Source organism: Aquarana catesbeiana, linkage group LG04, assembly GCF_042186555.1.
Source record: "Aquarana catesbeiana isolate 2022-GZ linkage group LG04, ASM4218655v1, whole genome shotgun sequence".
In the NCBI taxonomy this organism is placed as follows: Eukaryota; Metazoa; Chordata; class Amphibia; order Anura; family Ranidae; genus Aquarana; species Aquarana catesbeiana.
In genome coordinates, this window is record NC_133327.1 from 607,334,563 (window position 1) to 607,352,657 (window position 18,095).

Here is an 18,095-nt window from a genome sequence, read left to right on the forward strand (position 1 = left end):
TGTTTGGCTCACGTCCTTAACTTGGTGTTGCAGCGGTTCTTGGGCAGGTACCCAGGCTTACAGGATGTCCTGAGGCAGGCCAGGAAAGTCTGTGTGCATTTCCGCCGGTCATATAATGTCTGTGCTCGGCTGGCAGACCTCCAAAAGGAGTTTAACCTGCCCAAGAACTGCCTAATCTGTGACATGCCTACCAGGTGGAACTCAACGTTGGCCATGCTGCAGCGGCTGCACACGCAGCAGAGGGCCATCAATGAGTACCTGTGCGACTATGGCACCAGGACAGGGTCAGGGGAGCTTGTTTTTTTTCCCCATGCCAGTGGGCCATGATCAGGGATGCATGCACTGTCCTGTAACCATTTGAGGAGGCCACGAGGATGGTGAGCAGTGACAGTGCATGCATCAGTGACACTGTCCCCCTTGTCCACCTGTTGGAGCACACGCTGCATGGAATAATGGACTGGGCACTTCAGGCAGAACAGAGGCAGGAAGAGGAGGACTTCCTTAGCTCTCAATGCCCCCTTTATCCAGACAGTGTTCCTGCGTGCCCGCCGATCACACAGGAAGAGGACGAGGACGAGGAGGAAGAGGAGGAGGAGGATTGTGTCAGTATGGAGGTGGAGCCTGGCACTCAGCATCAGCAGCAGTCTTTAAGGGACCAGTCCCAAGAAACACATTGACTTGTACGTGGCTGGGAGGAGGTGGCTGCGGACTATGTCGTCCTTAGTGACCCAGAGGACTCCGGACTGAATGCCTCAGCAAACCTACGCTGCATGGCCTCCCTGATTCTGCAAAGCCTGCGTAAGGAACCTCGTATTCGTGGTAACAAGGAGAAGGACCAATACTGGCTGGCAACCCTCCTTGATCCACGTTACAAGGGTAAGGTTGCGGACCTTATCTTTCAGTCGCAGAGGGAGCAGAGGATGAAACATCTTCGGGAGGCCTTGCAGAAAGGTCTGTGCAACGCGTTCCCAGAGACTGGAAGGTTACAAACTTCTGTTTCTGGACAACGTGTTGCTTAGGCTTCGGTCAGTCAAAGAAGGAGCGGTGGAGAAGGTGGCCGTCTGACTGATGCGTTCAGACAATTTTTTAGTCGCAGCCCCAAGGTATGATCGGTTCCAGCAACCATCGCCAGCGTCTGTTTTACATGGTGCAGGAATACCTAGGGGCAAGATCTAACTTGGACACCTTTCCCACCGAACCCAATCCTCTGGGTTACTGGGTCTTGAGGATGGATCACTGGCCAGAGCTTGCACAGTATGCAGTTGAGCTACTGGCCTGTCCTGCATCCAGCGTTCTTTCGGAACGCACATTCAGTGCTGCTGGAGGCTTTGTAACCGATCACAGGGTGCGTCTGTCCACCGACTCGGTCGATCGTCTGACCTTCATAAAAATGAATCAGTCTTGGATCACCACCAGCTACCAAGCACCTGATGCTGATGTAACCGAATCATTTTTTTAAAAATCTCAGATCCCTTCAAAGACTGCCTACGCTGATGCTGAGTGACTATCCTGAGTAATTATCCTCTTTCTCCTCAATGATCACGCTGATAGCTTGTAAGAACATTTTTGGTTCTGGGCGCCACCACCAGTGCCTAAGGCCCAATTTTTCAGCCCCTGTTTAACAGGGGCGTGTAATTACAATTTTTGATGTAATACTTTGCAGCAGGGCTCGTTCCTGCGTTCCAACTAGAGTATCCGTGAGGGGTTGCAATGTTGTGGCACCAGCACCAGTGCCTAAGGCCCAATTTTTCTGCCCCTGTTTAACAGGGGCATGCAATTACAATTCTTGATCTAATATTTCACAGCAGGGCCCGTTTCTGCGCCCACCAAGAGCGAGTGAGGACTTACAGTGTTGTGGCACCAGCACCACCACCACCACCAAAGGCCCAATTTTTCTGCCCCTGTTCAACAGGGGCATGTAATTACAATTCTTGATCTAATATTTCACAGCAGGGCCCTGTGAAGGCTTACAGTGTTGTGGCCACAACAACACCTAAGGCCCAAATTTATGCTGAGTATATAGGGCAGGCCCCTACTTTCAAACATCCAACTTACAAACGACTCCTACTTGCAAACGGAAGGAGACAACAGGAAGTGAGATGAAATCTACCCCTAGGAAGGGAAATTCTCTCCTGTAAGAGTTAATATGGGAAAAACATTTCTCCTTTCCACTGATGCTTTATCACCAATCCTTGTTTCACAAAAAAACCCAAATTTTCAAAAAACATTTGTCATTGGGACAAAAAGTGAGGTGAAATCTTCTGAAGAGGAGCACAGACAGCAAAACAAATGTCACAGGGGTGATAACCCTTCCCTATGTTTTCCAAAAAGCTTAAAATATATTTTTTGGCTGGAGCTAAACATGTTAAAAATGTACCAGTTCAAAATTACAAACAGATTCTACTTAACAACCAACCTACAGTCCCTGTCTTGTTTGCACCACCTGTATAATGCTGTTCAGAGTACAGAGCCTGTATACTGCTGTTTTCTTTTTTAATTTGGGTGCGGGCTTCCCCTTAATATCCATACAAGACCCAAAGGGCCTGGTAATGGACTGGGGGGGTACCCATGCCGTTTGTCTCACTGATTTTCATCCATATTGCCAGGACCCGACATTACATTAAAGCCGCAAGCAGTTTTAAATTACTTTTTTTCCTTTAAAAATGACATTTTGTGCAGGGACTGTTCTAAGCACGGGAAACACGCGCCACTTTACAGGGATACTATAGACACAGGTACGATATTTAAAGGAATATTTCACTTTTTTTTTTTTCACTTTAAGCATCATTAAAATCACTGCTCCCGAAAAAACGGCTGTTTTTAAAAGTTTTTTTTGCATTGATACATGTCCCCTGGGGCAGGACCCGGGTCCCCAAACCCTTTTTAGGACAATACCAAGCAAATTAGCCTTTAAAATGAGCACTTTTGATTTTGAACATTCGAGTCCCATAGACGATGATGTTCTAACGTTCGTGCAAATTTTCGGTCCGTTCGCAGGTTCTGGTACTAACCGAATCGGGGGGTGTTTGGCTCATCCCTAATTGCCAGATGGAATCCATGGCAGAGATCTAATGACATACATCTATCTATGATCCAATGACTGTATGAAACCGGTTGACACGATGATGAACACATACGTATGTTCAGAAATATATTTTTTAGTTTCATATTAAATCATAAAATTTAGTGGTGGAGCTTGAAACCACTGAATTCCATAGCAAAAAATTCAATCTTGGCCACCCTTTTCGGATATACACACACACACACACACACACACACACACACACACACACACACAGCATTGACTTCCCAAATCCGCCACCTCACCAACATCCAACTAACTCCAACTTACAACCCCGCTGATTCTGCATATCTACTACCCACTTAAAACATATCAATGGTCAAAATGTAAAATCATATATTTATTACCAAATCATTTTTCAATTATTTCTAGCCTAATACTGTTATTTCTGAACAATCTCGAAGCTTGTAAACTTACTTTGTGAAGATCCCCAGACATTTACATTATTGATTTTTGTGGCATATATTCACTATGCTCTGTGTGTAGGCACTGCTGTGTCACACATTTCACAGAGCCTGCCTTCTGCAAAGCGGATGAGGACTTTCAGGAGGTGGAGTCAGTACAGGAATCACTGCTAGCAACAAGGTACCATGGGATATGTAGTCCTTAGAAAAGTAAACAGCAGAGGAGAAGCTGCAAAGCATGCAAAAAATCAAGGAAGTTGTGGAATGAGATGGTCAGCAGACAGGCGGTCAGCAGACAGGCAGAACTCACAACATGAAAGCAGGTGTGTCAAGTAAGATTATATTGGATCGTCATTGTAACAATTGTTTGTATTGCTATTACAATGCTGATGTTATAAAATAAAAGTGTATGTTGTGACCATAGATTTCCTTTAATTTGACACCCTTTATATACTCACTTAACACAGGCAGATTGTATCTCAGGCCAAAGTAACAGGACTAATGCACACTGTATATGTTAACAAGCTATCTGAGCTATGGTATTATGAGGGATAAAGACCTTCAATCATTTTGAACATGGATACGCAGAGAAGTCATATAAATGTCCTGCCCTGACCCTAGAAAATCTTCTTTATTACAGAAACCCTACAGTGAATATATATATATTTTTTTTTTTCTAAAAAAGCCAATGTCATATTTTAATTTATCAATTCAGTTTTGTAAATTGCCATCCAATAAAATAAATCCATTTGTACCAGTAATACTAATACTGTTAATGATAATAATTATAATAAGCACCATAAGCCTATTATCCCTAAATAAAATTGTCCTGTCTCTAGCCAATTTTACAATGCTGTATCATCTGCAGTATCCCAATTCTATAATAAAATCCTAATGTGTGCTCTGTCTCCAGCAAATTTGGGCCTAGTTTTGCTCATTAAAATTGTTCTGCTGCTGGCCAATTTTACACTGCTGTGTTTTCTGTGGTCTTTTAATTCTTGTAGCAAAACACTTGTCTCTACTCTTTCTCTAGTACATTTTAGCCAATTCTTCCTCATGAAAAATGTCCTTTTGTTTGCCAATTTTCAACTGCAGTATCATCTGTTGTACCCTAATGAGAACGCAAAAGAAATTGTCATGGCAGTTTCACATTAGCGAGAACAGGGACAGCCACCGCAAATTAGAGCCCAATTCCTATCTGACACTCAAAGCAGGTTTATTACCAACTGATGAAAAAGCATGTGCTGCTGCTAAAAGGTACCTGAACACAACTTTTTTTTTTTTTTAACTGAAATGAATCAGACTAGGTGCTCTTGATTGTAAACGATAAAAAAAAAAACAAAAAAAAAATTAAAAAATCCACAGCCAAATACATAAAGCCAGTATATGCTGTCACTTTGACTGTCTGTAAAAACATACTGCCATATATACCACATACAGCTTTTTTTTAAGTTCACCTTTGGAACATCAACCGTTACAACCGTATTTAGGGTGGTACATGTTACATGTTCCAGTTCCTGCCTCTTCTTAGCCCGCTCCCCCTTTTCCTGTGATAGCAGGTGAGGGATCTTCTCCCTGCACCCGCTATCAGAATTTTAAAACAGCAAGTCAGTGCGGGGCTCTGCCCACACAACCGTGTCACTCATTCACAGAGTTTCCTGTTCTCTCCCAGTCAATGGATACCAGAACGAATAGGAAGCCTGGATCTTCCAAATGGGACAGAAACAACAGCAAAAAAATTGACAGAGCTTTTAACACTTCTACACTGTAATGCCCCGTACACACGGTCAGATTTTCCGACGGAAAATGTTCGATGGGAGCTTGTTGTCGGAAATTCCGACCGTGTGTAGCCTCCATCGGAATTTCCATCACACAAAATTTGAGATCTGGATCTCAAATTTTCCGACAACAAAATCCATTGTTGTAAATTTCGATCGTGTAAATTTAGATCGTGTGTACACAATTCCGTACAAAAGTTCCACGCATGCTCGGAATCAAGCAGAAGAGCCGCACTGGCTATTGAACTTCCTTTTTATCGGCTCGTCGTACGTGTTGTACGTCACCGCATTCTTGACGTCAGGAATTTCTGACAAGATTTGTGTGACCCTGTGTATGCAAGACAAGTTTGAGCCAACATCCGTCGGAAAAAATCCATGGATTTTGTTGTCGGAATGTCCGATCGTGTGCACGGGGCATTACACTTTAAAGTAGAACTCCAGGCTCCCCCCAAAAAAGTTTAAGTCAGCAGCTACAAATACTGTAGAGAGCATTACAGAAGAAATGAAGATTACACATCAAATGTTCTATAGCCAGAAAAATGCACTTTTAGGATAGCTATACTGTTAACTAACCTAAGCCTAATAGTCCCCTTTGTCCTGCCAATGGTCCAGGAGATTACAAGCCACAGAGGGCTGTGCTTCTGTCCTTTTGTATACTTGCAGGTACTGCACATGAGCAACATATTTTCATAAGCATTAACAAAAAAATAGTCTCCCTGCGGGTGTGCCATAAGACAGCTTTTCCACCAGGGCCAAGAAGAAAAGCCTGATCTGAAGTATTTACAGGATCTCCTCACTTAAGGACCAGGTTCCATTCCACCGACCAGGTCGTTAAACGAACAAGTCGTTCAACAAGGAGCCACAAGTAATCAATATTTTAAGCATTCTTAACTACTGTACTGTACTGTATTGTGAAAAAAAGTCTAAACACAAAACTCCAGCTCAATAACTTTGTTTTAATTTGCATAAGTACAGAACAGAAACGAAGATTCTGCACTGTACTGTACAATACAATGATGTACAGTGCTTTGTTTAAGTGGGAAGAGCTGGTCGTAAGTCTGAGAGGTTGTTAAACAGGTAAGTCGTTAAACAAGGAGTATCTGTATAAGGAGATATAGGTAGCATAGAGAGGGCAAAGGGGGCCTGTTAGGATTAGGTTCCTAAAGGTTTGAATTGGATGACCCAAATAAGAAAATTGTTACCATAGTGGGACCCAAGAAAAGAAATATTACCAAAATATTCCAGACGTACAACAATTAAAGCAGTATTGAACCCAAAAGCCAAAATTTATATTGCAGTTTACCATGTCTTAAATGTGATTGCTGCACTAAGTTTTCCTTTTTAGGCTTTCTTCTATTTTCATTGAATGATCTAGCCAGTTAGTTTGTTGTGTATCAAAGAACAAGCTCTCTTCCAGATGTATCAGTGTACAGGGATGAGACAAACCATTTAGCACTGGCAGGGGTGCTTACAATGATCAGCCTTTATTTATTCATGTAAAACATTTATACCAAAAGGAAAAAATAGTTACCTCTAACTGATTATAAAGTGTAAGCTGGAGTTCAGATTAAATGTGTTAGTGTATTTAAATCTGCTAGTACGTTTAACACTCCCCTCCCCCAAGACTGACAAGTTTGCTGTGCTCATTCATCCAGAGTGGGAACACTCTAATACAGGATGTTTTACTGGCCAGATCACTAGGTGAAAACAGAGGGGAAAAAAAGCATAAAAAAAGAAAACCAATACAGCCACCCCATCTAATGATTAGTAACCTGCAATATATCACATTTTTGATTTTTGGTTTAATACCGTTTTAAAAACAATGGTGGTAAAACAAACTGCAGACACTATTCAGTATTTCTGTAAGATTTTGTAAAGCAGGCAGAAAAAAATTCTTCATTTTATCTTTTTGACATTTTCAACAAGGGGCAGAGGTCTCTTGGTTGTGTGATTCCCTACACCCCTGCCTTGCATGCATTCTAGTCCTCTGTACATGCCAGTGCTGTCAATCACATTCGTTTATTTGTTTCACGGGCTTTAGGAGAAGAGAGTCATGATGAGAAACGTGTATTATTTTTTCATGTCATCGAAAAAAACACACTCTGTAATAAGTTAACCCCATTATTTGTAGGTCTCATCTCAGTTTGCAGCAGTATACAATTTAAAACATAAAACATGCTACTGTACATACTCACCTATAAATTAGTGTTTTGACAAACTAGGCTACTGTAGCGTTACCCCCCATGAGCCGCTTGATGATGCTTGTTCTTTGATGCTGCCTTAATCCTGTAAACTCCTCACTCCTTCTGACACTCTAGGTTCAGACATAGTTAGACCAATAATGCTCACCAATAATACCAAGCACAGAATAAGGCTCTGTTTCCACTACTGCGACTTGTTTTGCGACTTGACACACATCAAGTCGCATGACAAGTCAAAAGCCATGTATTTCAATGGTCCCCGTTCTAATTAGTGCGACTCAAGTCGCAGCGTCTCCAAAAAAGGTTCTTGAACTACTTTGTTCCGTCTTCGGTGCGACTTGTTCTCCATAGAAGGGTATTAAGTCGCAATGCAGTCACATGTACACGTCTGACACCGCGACTTTGTTGCGACTTCCACGGAAGTCTATGGAAGCACATGATCTCTGCTCCTCCCAAATACATCACTTCTTATATTGATGTACGTGAGTGTGGAAGACAGGAAGGGGAAATAACTAAGCAGGATAAGGAATTACATCACTCTGGCTAAATCGTAGAACATCAAAGTCGTTTTTAAAGTTGCACCAAACCGCAACATAAATCGCATTGTAAAGTAGCAGTGTAAATCGCGCGACTTTGGGGACGCAATAGTGGAAACATAGCCTAAAGGGCAATAGACAAAATAATTCAAAAGCCACCATGTATTGAATACCTATTGAATAGAAAGGGCTCAAGTTACTTCTTAGGGGTTTACAACTGGATACAGCAATACACACAGTTCAATTGACTTAAAAATGAGAGATGGACAACAATACTTGAAAGCTATCAGCAGACTGAATATAACCAACATGCATAACTGGTGCCTTCTTAAGAGTGCAACACTGGTTTTGACATATATTTAATATAGAGGTAGAGTGCCTTTTTAAGTTAATGAAAAGTTATCAATGAACTGGGGTAGAGTCAATCCAGGTTTAGAAATGTGGTCATATGCTAGCAAGTTGGGGGCCTTTAATGATGAAGAGTGATAAAGGATGGTGATGTCAGGCCTATAGATAAAATGAGATGGTAGCAGTGAAGATTCCTCTATGGGCTGGGTTATAATGATGTCTGCTAGCAGCGTTTCTATACAACTAAATAACAGAAAGGTGGGCAACTGCTGCCTCACCAACCCTGATACACATGCCATCTCCAACAGTGCAGGATGAGCTGTGCAGGTCTTTGGGTCTCTGCTGGGAGAGAGCAATGGTAACACAGCAGGCTGTTAGCGTATTGACCGCTGCGTGGATGAGAGAAGAGCTGTGGGGATTGCTGGATGATGGTAAGTGGCTGCAGACATCCGGTGTGACAATCTGCGACACAGCAGATGTACTAGATGAGCGCCACTGACACCGCTTAGGCTACTGAGTCCCACTGCCACCAAGTGTGGAACAGCAGCAACTAAGCGTCCTGTCAGAAGTCCCCGGGCCAAGAGAGTGAACAGTCAAATATATAGGCTCTCCCACAACCCTTTAGTTGGGTAGGTTTCTGAGGTGTCTAGTTCGGAAAGTGCTCTGAAATAAAGTGATGGTTGGCTGGAGGACTACAAGTCCCAAGATCATCTGCTCTGTGGACAGGAAGTGGTGCAACAGTCTGAGTGCTGAGCACTAGAGGGGAACTAGCTAGTCTATGGTTATGTTGGATTACATCCTCTTAATTCATCTGGCTATATTACACTACATTTGCTATACCAGTATGTTATGACCCATCACAAATATGTCCACAAATTAATTTGGGTCCTGACCAAACACTCGCTTAGACTAAAAAAGAATATGAATGCAGCCATCACATTTAAGGACTGGTAATTGCAGCATATGAAAGATTTGTTATTGAGTTTAGACATCTTTTAACTTTTTTTTTTCTTTTTTTTTCACCTGGCTATATGGCCAGTGAAAAGCTTCCTGTGTTAGGGTGGCTCTACTCTATGGAATAACAATAAAGCTACCCTTGGATAGCATCGTTGTCAACTTGTGGAGAGGGTAGTGTTAGATGTACTAGCGAATTTAGATGGACTGGACTAGACTTAAAGCCATCTCCCACCAACATTTTTTAAGCAGTTACAGCAACAGCTTTTGTTTCTTTTTGGGATAAAGGTTTTACTTTAATGAAGTAAGTAACCCTGTCAGTGTTAAATGGCTTGTCTTAACATTTTCTTTGCTGTCTTTGCTGGATAGCTTGGTCTGTTAAAGGGGGTTGAAATCGCTAGGTGAAAATAAAAGAAAAAACCTAAAACTAATGCAGCCACCACATTTAAAGTGATACTAAAGTCTTGGGTTTTTTTTTGTTAGTTAAAAATAACAAATATGTTATACTTACCTGCCCTGTGTAGTGGTTTTGCAAAGAGCAGTCCAGATCCTCCTCTTCTCGGGTCCCTCTTCGGTGCTACTGGCCCCTCCCTCCTGCAAGCAGCTTGCTATGGGGATACCCGAGCCGTTGCTCTGTGTCCATTCAGATCCCCCCCCTTTCTCTCCTCATTGGCTGACTGACTTTGACTGACAGCGGTGGGAGCCAATGGCGCTGTGCTGCTGTCTCAGCCAATGAGGAGGGGAGCCTTTGGCAGCCGAGTCGCTCCTGCAACAGCACTGGATCTAGATTGGGCTCAGGTAAGTATTAGGGGGCTGTTGCACATAGTTTTTTTTATCTTAATGTGTAGAATGCATTAAGACAAACAACCTTTACAACCACTTTAACCACTTGCCGGCTGACAGCTCTGGTACGCGCTGGCACCGTACTCTGTGATAGCTGCATTCTCTGGACACAGCTGATCATAGATCGGGGTAAAGAGCCAATCAGCGACTCTTTACCATGTGATCAGCTGTGTCCAATCACAGCTGATTACAGATGTGATTGGATCACACAAGCTGATTATTGGCATTTCATTTCCTCGCGCTGACAGCGTGAGGAGAGGAAGAGGGTGCTGATAATCGGCTTGTGTGAAAGGGACATTGGCGCTGATAATCCAAAGCACTGATTATCAGTGTCCTGTTCATCGGTGCAGTCCCAACAGTGCCCACCAGTGCTGCCAATCAGTGCCCACTAGTACTGCCAATCAGGGCCCACTAGTGCTGCCAGTAAGTGCTCATTAGTGTTGCCAATCAGTGCCCATCAGTGCTGCCCATCAGTGCCACCTATCAGTGCCTCCTCATCAGTGCCCACCAGTGGCATCTCATCAGCGCCGCTTCATCAGCACACATCAGTGAAGGTGAAAAATTACCTGTTTGCAAATTTTATAACAAGCTATGGGAAAAAAAAATCCACAATTTTCAGTTTTGTTTTGTTAATTTAGCAAAAAAAAAAAATAACCCCGTGATGATTAAATACCACCAAAATAAAGCTCTATTTGTGTGAGAGAAATTATAAAAATTTCATATGGGTACAGTGTAGCATGACCACACAATTGTCATTCAAAGTGCAACAGCGCTGAAAGCTGAAAATTGGCCTGGGCAGGAAGGGCGGTAAACATGCCCAGTAGGCAAGTGGTTAAAGATTGCTAAACGGCAAAATATAACATTTTTGCTTTTGGGTTTAGATACATTTTAAGAACAGCAATCCTTCAAATGCATGAAGTAAAGCAATTCCTATAAAGATTGGGTCTATTTTCAAAGTCAATCAGTAAGTCCAAATCACAACGAAGTTTTCATAAAACAAAATTAATAACATTCACAGGTATGTAAAATGTTCAAGAGCTTCATAGAACTGCTGGAAAAGAACAGTCAGAAAATAGAGTTTTGAGAAAATTCTTATGAGAAGGAAGAATTCCAATTTCACAGGGCAGCGAACGTACAGAGACAAGCGTGAGCCTGCAGATAATGCCTCAAAGGGCTCTGCAGTAAACATGACTTATTGTTAACACAACTGATATGTTACAATAGAATCTTTGCCAATTACTCAATTTAATTCAACAGCCCCTACTATGCTGTTTACATCTTTAATGGAAAATAAAGCCTTTTATGCAATGGCAGTCCTATTACAATCCCTGGCAAAGATAACACTGCTCCAGATACCCAGCTTGCTGCAACCTTTCCAAAACAGATCCATTGAAGAGCCAAGTGAACTGCAGAATTGCGGGTGCGAACATAAAAAAAATGAGTTATTTATATTGCAATTGATTTCAGCCTACTGTTACAGGCACAAAACATATCATTAAGTAAAGCATGAAGATGGATAGAGTCATCCATTACCAGGCTGCAAAAAGAGCCATGCTAGTTTAATTTGTTGGCAATAGACGTGCTATTCTAGTTCTTTAGATTTCACTGAAAGTCCCCCCGTTTTACCTTTTTCATATTGTGATTTACAAAGCTATACTGTGTTTACAAGGCAGGCACACACAATGAATTCTACAGGCACTAATTAGGGCTTAAAATACATTTTAATGTAAAAAGGTATCAACTACAGTATTGGCAAATAGTTGAAAGCATTCATTGATTATGAAATATTTCTACAAATTACTATTGTTGTGTGATTTCAATGTCACCTCAGCATACTGTCTTTGTTTTTTTTAGCTTTTGTGAATAATAGCGAAGATAACAACAATAGAGATAAATAATAAAATAATAATAATGACAATGATAATAGAGATAAATAATACAGAAGTGAAGATAAAAAAAAAAATAACAAATTGGAAAAAAAAATAGATTCTGGTTCTTTTAAACATTTTATACAGCACAGCGCTTGTGTTGTGTAATTTGGCCTTTTCTATCATCTAAAATACCTGGCTGATCCTGCCTGGTGCAGCCCTCCCCTCTGTAAACTGACCACGGTTTATCATGGTGGCTGAGCCCTGACACCGTGGTCAGTGTATGTGCCTCCATCATCCACAGCTCTCCTCCCCCATCTCTCCCCCCTCCCTCCCTGCCTGTCAGCTCCATCCACTCCCCAGCCCTCCGCTCCTGCTGGTAAAATAACTGATTGTCCATACTACAATCCCCTCTGTTATAGTAAATGATGTGCTCCAGTGTATGTGTTTAAAAAAAAAATAAGCCGCTATATACCCTATTTTACTGAGCCGCTTGGTGCTCACGTAATCATTCGCCTCTCTCCTCCTCCTGGCTGACGTCAGCGGGGGACTCCCAGCCCCGCCTGCTGTAGCTGTCAGATCAAGAGAGGGGAGAGGCAGCGGATCACGTGAGCACCGCTATAAAATAAGGTATATAGCGTTACTGGGGCACATAATTTACTATAACAGAGGAAATTGTAGAATTAACACACAGTGGCTTAAAGCGGAGTTCCACCCAAAAGTGGAACTTCCACTCATTTGTCTCCTCCCACCCACCGGTGCCACGTTTGGCAACTTTTGGGAGGGAGAGGATACCTGCCTTTGACAGGTACCCTGTCCACACTTCCCGGGAGACCGGGTCGTGGCAGATTACTTCAGCAGCTCGGCTCCCTCCTCCTTCCTCTGCCGCTGAGCCAGTAGGAGAGCGCAGCGGTGCCTCGCGCATGTGCAGTAGGGACCCGGCGTGAAGCCGTAATGCTTCACTGCCGGGTTACCTTAATGGCAATAGCGGCAGCAGCACCTGACAGCTGATGGAAACATCAGCTACGGTGCCAACATCGCTGGACTCCAGGACAGGTAAGTGTTCTATTATTAAAAGTCAGCAGCTGTAGTATGTGTAGCTGCTGGCCTTTAATTTTTGCACGGTGGGCGGACCTCCTCTTTAACAACTACTTTAAAGTATATCTAACTTCAAATTTTATTTACAGAATAGCACCTAGCTCATACTGGATTTAAAGTGCATGTAAATTAAAGTGATTGTAAAGTTACTTTTTATTTTTTAACCGCTTGACCTCCGGAAGGTTTTACCCCCTTCAAGACCAGGCCATTTTTTTGCTATGAAGCACTGCGCTACTTTAACTGGCGACTGTACGGTCATTCACCAAATTTCACACATATAAAACTTTCTTTTGGGGCTATTTGATCACCACTGGATTTTTTATTTTTTGCTTTCTAAATACAAACAGACTGAAAATTTTGAAAAAAACATTTTTTCACTTTCTGTTATAAATTAAATAAAAACAAATTTCTTCATAAATTTAGGCCAAAATGTATTCTGCTACATGTCTTTGGTAAAAAAAAAAAAATCCAATATTAATTTCTTGAGGCCCTTAACACACCAGGACAGTACAAATACCCCCCCCCCCAACCCCCCAAATTACACCCTTTTGGAAAGTAGATAGTCCGATGTATTTAGTAAGAGGCGTGCCAAGTTTTTAGAAGTCGTAATTTTTTTGTCACAATTTTTTAAAATTAAAATAAATTGAATTACATTTTTTGGGTTTTTTTTTTTCACTTTTTTTTTTCTTACATACGGTCACCAGTGCAGTATAGGATCATCATATGACTGGTGTGGTAGTGATGTAAAAATGTCCAGTGTACATGAGGCTTAATACTCACCTGAGCTCCCTCTCAATCCAGTGATGTGCACGAGAGCCTCGGCTGTCCCAGGACTCCCTCTCCTGCTGTCTTGTTGACTCATACTTGTCTTGTTGAGCAGGACTTTGGAGCGAGTACGCACCAGTGCTCCCATAGCAAGCAGCTTGCTATTGGGGGCACTGGTCAAGGGGAGGAGCCAGAAGCGCCAGCGGGAGATCAGAGAAGAAGAGGATTGGGGCTGCTTTGAGCAGGTAAGCAAGACATGTTTGTTATTTTATTTTTTAAGCCGAATCTTCAATACCACTTTAAGGAGGGGGCCAGGAAGTCATGTTTACCATAAATAACCTGGTCTGTGCTGTGCTGGTAGATTCCATTATCAGTTGCAAACTATAGTTAAACATTTCCTGTCCTAACAGTAGAGTTCTAGACTCCAGAAATATAAAAATCTCAAGTCAAACTGCTGCGTTATGTACCGTAGTTAAAGGTTAAAATGCCCTTTTCTTTATTACAAGTAAATGCCGCAATTTTTTTTTCAGCTCCCCTTATAAAACAAGCATGTCAGGGCAAACTGAATTCCATTGTCTATTCTATGCGCTGCAGTAAGTAGATTGCTTATTTATTTCAGTAGCATAGTTATTTACAAAATATGACAAACATCATTGTCAGCTTGAATGCATATTAGCAGAGGTCAATAGGAAGTCAGTATTAATTGGCTCTAAGTCTTACTAAAAGTCAAGTGTAAACTGTGCGTACATAGTAATTCACTGAACTGCAAGTAATTACAGCAGAATAGTAAAAAGTTTTTGCCTAGTGCTGTGGCTGTAGTTCGCCTAAATTTGCTTCCTGTGATTTTCATCTTAATATTGGATCATTATACGGCTGCACTAGGTCCTAGAATTAGATTTTTTTTAAATAGATAACTCTGTCCAAACTGTAGGAAAAATGAAGTCTTAATGGGTGTATCCAGTCATTTCCAATTAAAATACCCATTTTAAATCTGTTTGTTTTATTGCTTATGAGCAATGATGAATCACATTTTTAAATGATATCAGTACATTAATTGTATTTAAGTAGAAAAGCATTAAAAGGCTCATCTGTATTCTACTGCAAATCAACCAGTCATAGTCAGGATTATTCATTTGAATAATTCAGGACAATTTGTTCAGAAAAAAAAAAAATCTGCTCACAAGGGTTCACAAAAGAAAAAAACCTTGTTAGTTATTTTCATGATCCTGCATACTTTGACCCTGCAGCTAGATGAAATGTGGCTTTTAGGCCACGTGCTTTGTTCACGTCTGGTCAGCTACAAAGAAAGGTCTGTAAATCTTGACTTTACTAAAGGATCATTTCACTCAAAACGGAAATGGGTAAAGGCTAGAAGGCAAAATCACCTACTAGTATAGGGCTTTTCTGTAATTTCCAGCTCTTCCCTTCCCTGGCCTATTAATCTCTCTATAACTAGAAAAATCTTACTCTTCATCATCTGACCACCAGGCCCTCATCCGAACAAGCTCACCAGTGTATCACTTAGCTCCTTCTAGATGCTAGCATAACCTTACAAGCTTTTTAAATACCCAGGAAAGATATGAACCAGGTAATAGAAAACCAGAATAGAGCGCTGAACTCCACAGAATATCATAAGAGTAGAAACAAAATATTGTATTTAAAGCCACCAATGTGTACAGGGCTTTTCTGCTGAAGAGGACAGCGGTCTTCCTAGGAGAAGCAGCAGGAAAACAGGGGAGAGGGGGGTAGAGGCGTATCTAGTGAAAATAGCACCTATGGCAAGCACTGAAACTGTGCCCCTGTCAAAACATTTGAAACCCATCTTTCAGATAACCTTAACAAAAAAAAACACCTAACAAAACGACAAGGCAAAATTTCAAGATATAAAATTGTAGTATATTAGTGATGGTGACACCCCCTATTGTAAGTGGAGTCATTTTATTTCTGTTACCATCACGTATATGTTGCAACTTGTTATTAAAAATCTTTTGAGGGGGTGTCAATGTCACTAATATGCTGCAATTTTATATTTTGATATTGATATTTGTTTGAAAGATATCAAGTTGTATATTTGGTTTACAGGACACCACATATATAGTATATGGTATTCAGAGGGAGGGCTCCACCATCACCTAAAGTGGAAGTAAACTTCCTTTAGTGCCTTTTACATATAGGTAAGTCTATAATAAGGCTTACCTATATGTACAGTAAATATCTCCTAAACAGGAAGATATTTACATTACATGGAGCCAGTGACATCACTGGCGCATGCACTGTGAAGGGAATGGCCACCGGTGCTGTTCCTTTAGAACCGCATTTAGAGCCATCATGATGGCTTAGGCCAGTCACAGAGCCTGTGAACCCGGAAGCAAGATGGGTCAAAATGAGAGCTCCTTCTGCGCTGACTTCTGGATGCGGGAGGGCTTTGTTTTAAGGTAAGTTTAACATAATGTGCTAGTATGCAATCCGTCTAGCAGAAAAAAAAAAGTCCAGCAGTATACAACCGCTTTAAATTATGCAATTACATTTAAATTGAAACAATAAGATGAAGAAGGAAGCACAGCATTGTATTTTATTGTAATATTTACAGTGTTTATACTGGTTATGGCAAGAGGGGAAAAAAAGAGAGGGGGGGGAGAAGATGGAAGGGAGAGGAGAGAGAAAACTGGGGGGGAGGGGAAGGGAGGAGAGAGAGAGAAGGGGGGCAGGGGGAGGGAGAGAGAAGTGAAATACAGAATACATCAGAAAGTACAAAGAGAATAAAGAGAGGAGCATTGTAGTAAATGTCTCTTCCTGTGCACATTCTCCACATTACCTTCACCTGAATGCATTCTTCTGCTTCTCTTACTCTTTTCTCCCCCCTCTCTGCCCCCTCCCCAGTCCCCACAACAGCTCAGTTCTTTCTCCAGGCTCCAGCATGGCTCCAGTTCTCTGTTCTTCTCAATCAAAGGGGGCGGCTTGAGAAAGGGGCGGGTTACGGCAGTGCCCATTGGCTCAGTAAGCAGCAGGAGGTGGATCAGCTCCTGCTGTTAACTCTTTCTTGTCCTGTGGCAGCTGTTCCTATAATATGAGGTTGCTGGTTCCTTTCTGCTGCTTCTATATAGTCAATGACAGGACAGGAGGGGGGAAGCTGCAGGGCGCTCCTATACACACACAGAGCCACTGGGAGAGAAGAGCTGCAGTGTCAGGACTGTGAAGATGGAGAGGAGGGAGAGCACAGCACACCTCCCGGCTCCTTCCCCCTCTCCTACACGGCAGCCTATTTTGCAAATAACCTAGGGGGACATCACTGCTTAAACTCCTCTCTCCCTTTGTGCACTGCAGTCAGTGCCTCACATGATCCTTGTGTATGTCGGAGAAGATGTAGGGAGGAGGTGGGTGGAGCTAAGCAGTGGGCGCGGAGGAGGAATTTAAATCTCCTCCGCTCTGAATGCTGATCTCTGCCTCTCTCCTCTGTGACGTCACTGGTTGTTAGATGCCAGGCTGTGGCTAGCAACCAGTTTGGGCAGTGAGCCAGGGGCCAGTGGTGAACGACCTAAAGCAGTCTCCGTTGGCCAGGATCCCACCCCAGGCTGACAGTGAGTAACAGTGGCGATATCAGGGCCATTTTAAGAAGAGATCTCTGCAAGTGCCTTGCTACCCAGTCACTCAAGAGCGCCCCCTTCATATGGCGCCCATGGCACTTGCCATATCTGCCATACCCTGGATACGCCACTGGAGGGGGGGGGGGGTTCATGCCTGAAGTCTGTCTGCTGTTATATTATTCTGGGGAGATTGCTGACTATTTGCTTTGTGAGTTCCACGCAGAATTCTTCCTCTAGCTTTACTTCAAATTGGTAGAAGTGGATCCTGAGGAATGGGGTTGAGTCCTCCTATAAAACTTTGGCAACTTTAAGGAAACATCTGTTGACTTGTTACAGAACCTATACACATTGTTGATTGTAAGTGTGAGTTGTTGTTCTTTAACTCTTAGGAAATGGTATCCTGCCCAATCCAATGTGCTCTGTTTCTGTTTTATATTTATAATTATTTAATATATATGAACAAGTCAACAGAAGCATACCACCTCATCATAAGATCCTGAGTTCTCTACAAGTCACATCTCTGCAGTCGCTATAGAGACTAAGAAGATATACACAATATAATGTAAAAAGGGAGATATAAGGAGGATAATGCAACCGACTAATACCTACAAAGATCCAACCTATTTGTTGTAAA

At 42.1% G+C, this 18,095-nt stretch overlaps 1 protein-coding gene across 6 annotated transcripts in view; it reads right to left on the reverse strand.

The window, feature by feature from the left end:
- The window catches only part of MACROD2 (mono-ADP ribosylhydrolase 2), a 3,509,413-nt gene that overhangs the window by 766,667 nt on the left and 2,724,651 nt on the right, over window positions 1–18,095 (reverse strand). The gene's annotated exons all lie outside the window — the stretch shown is intronic.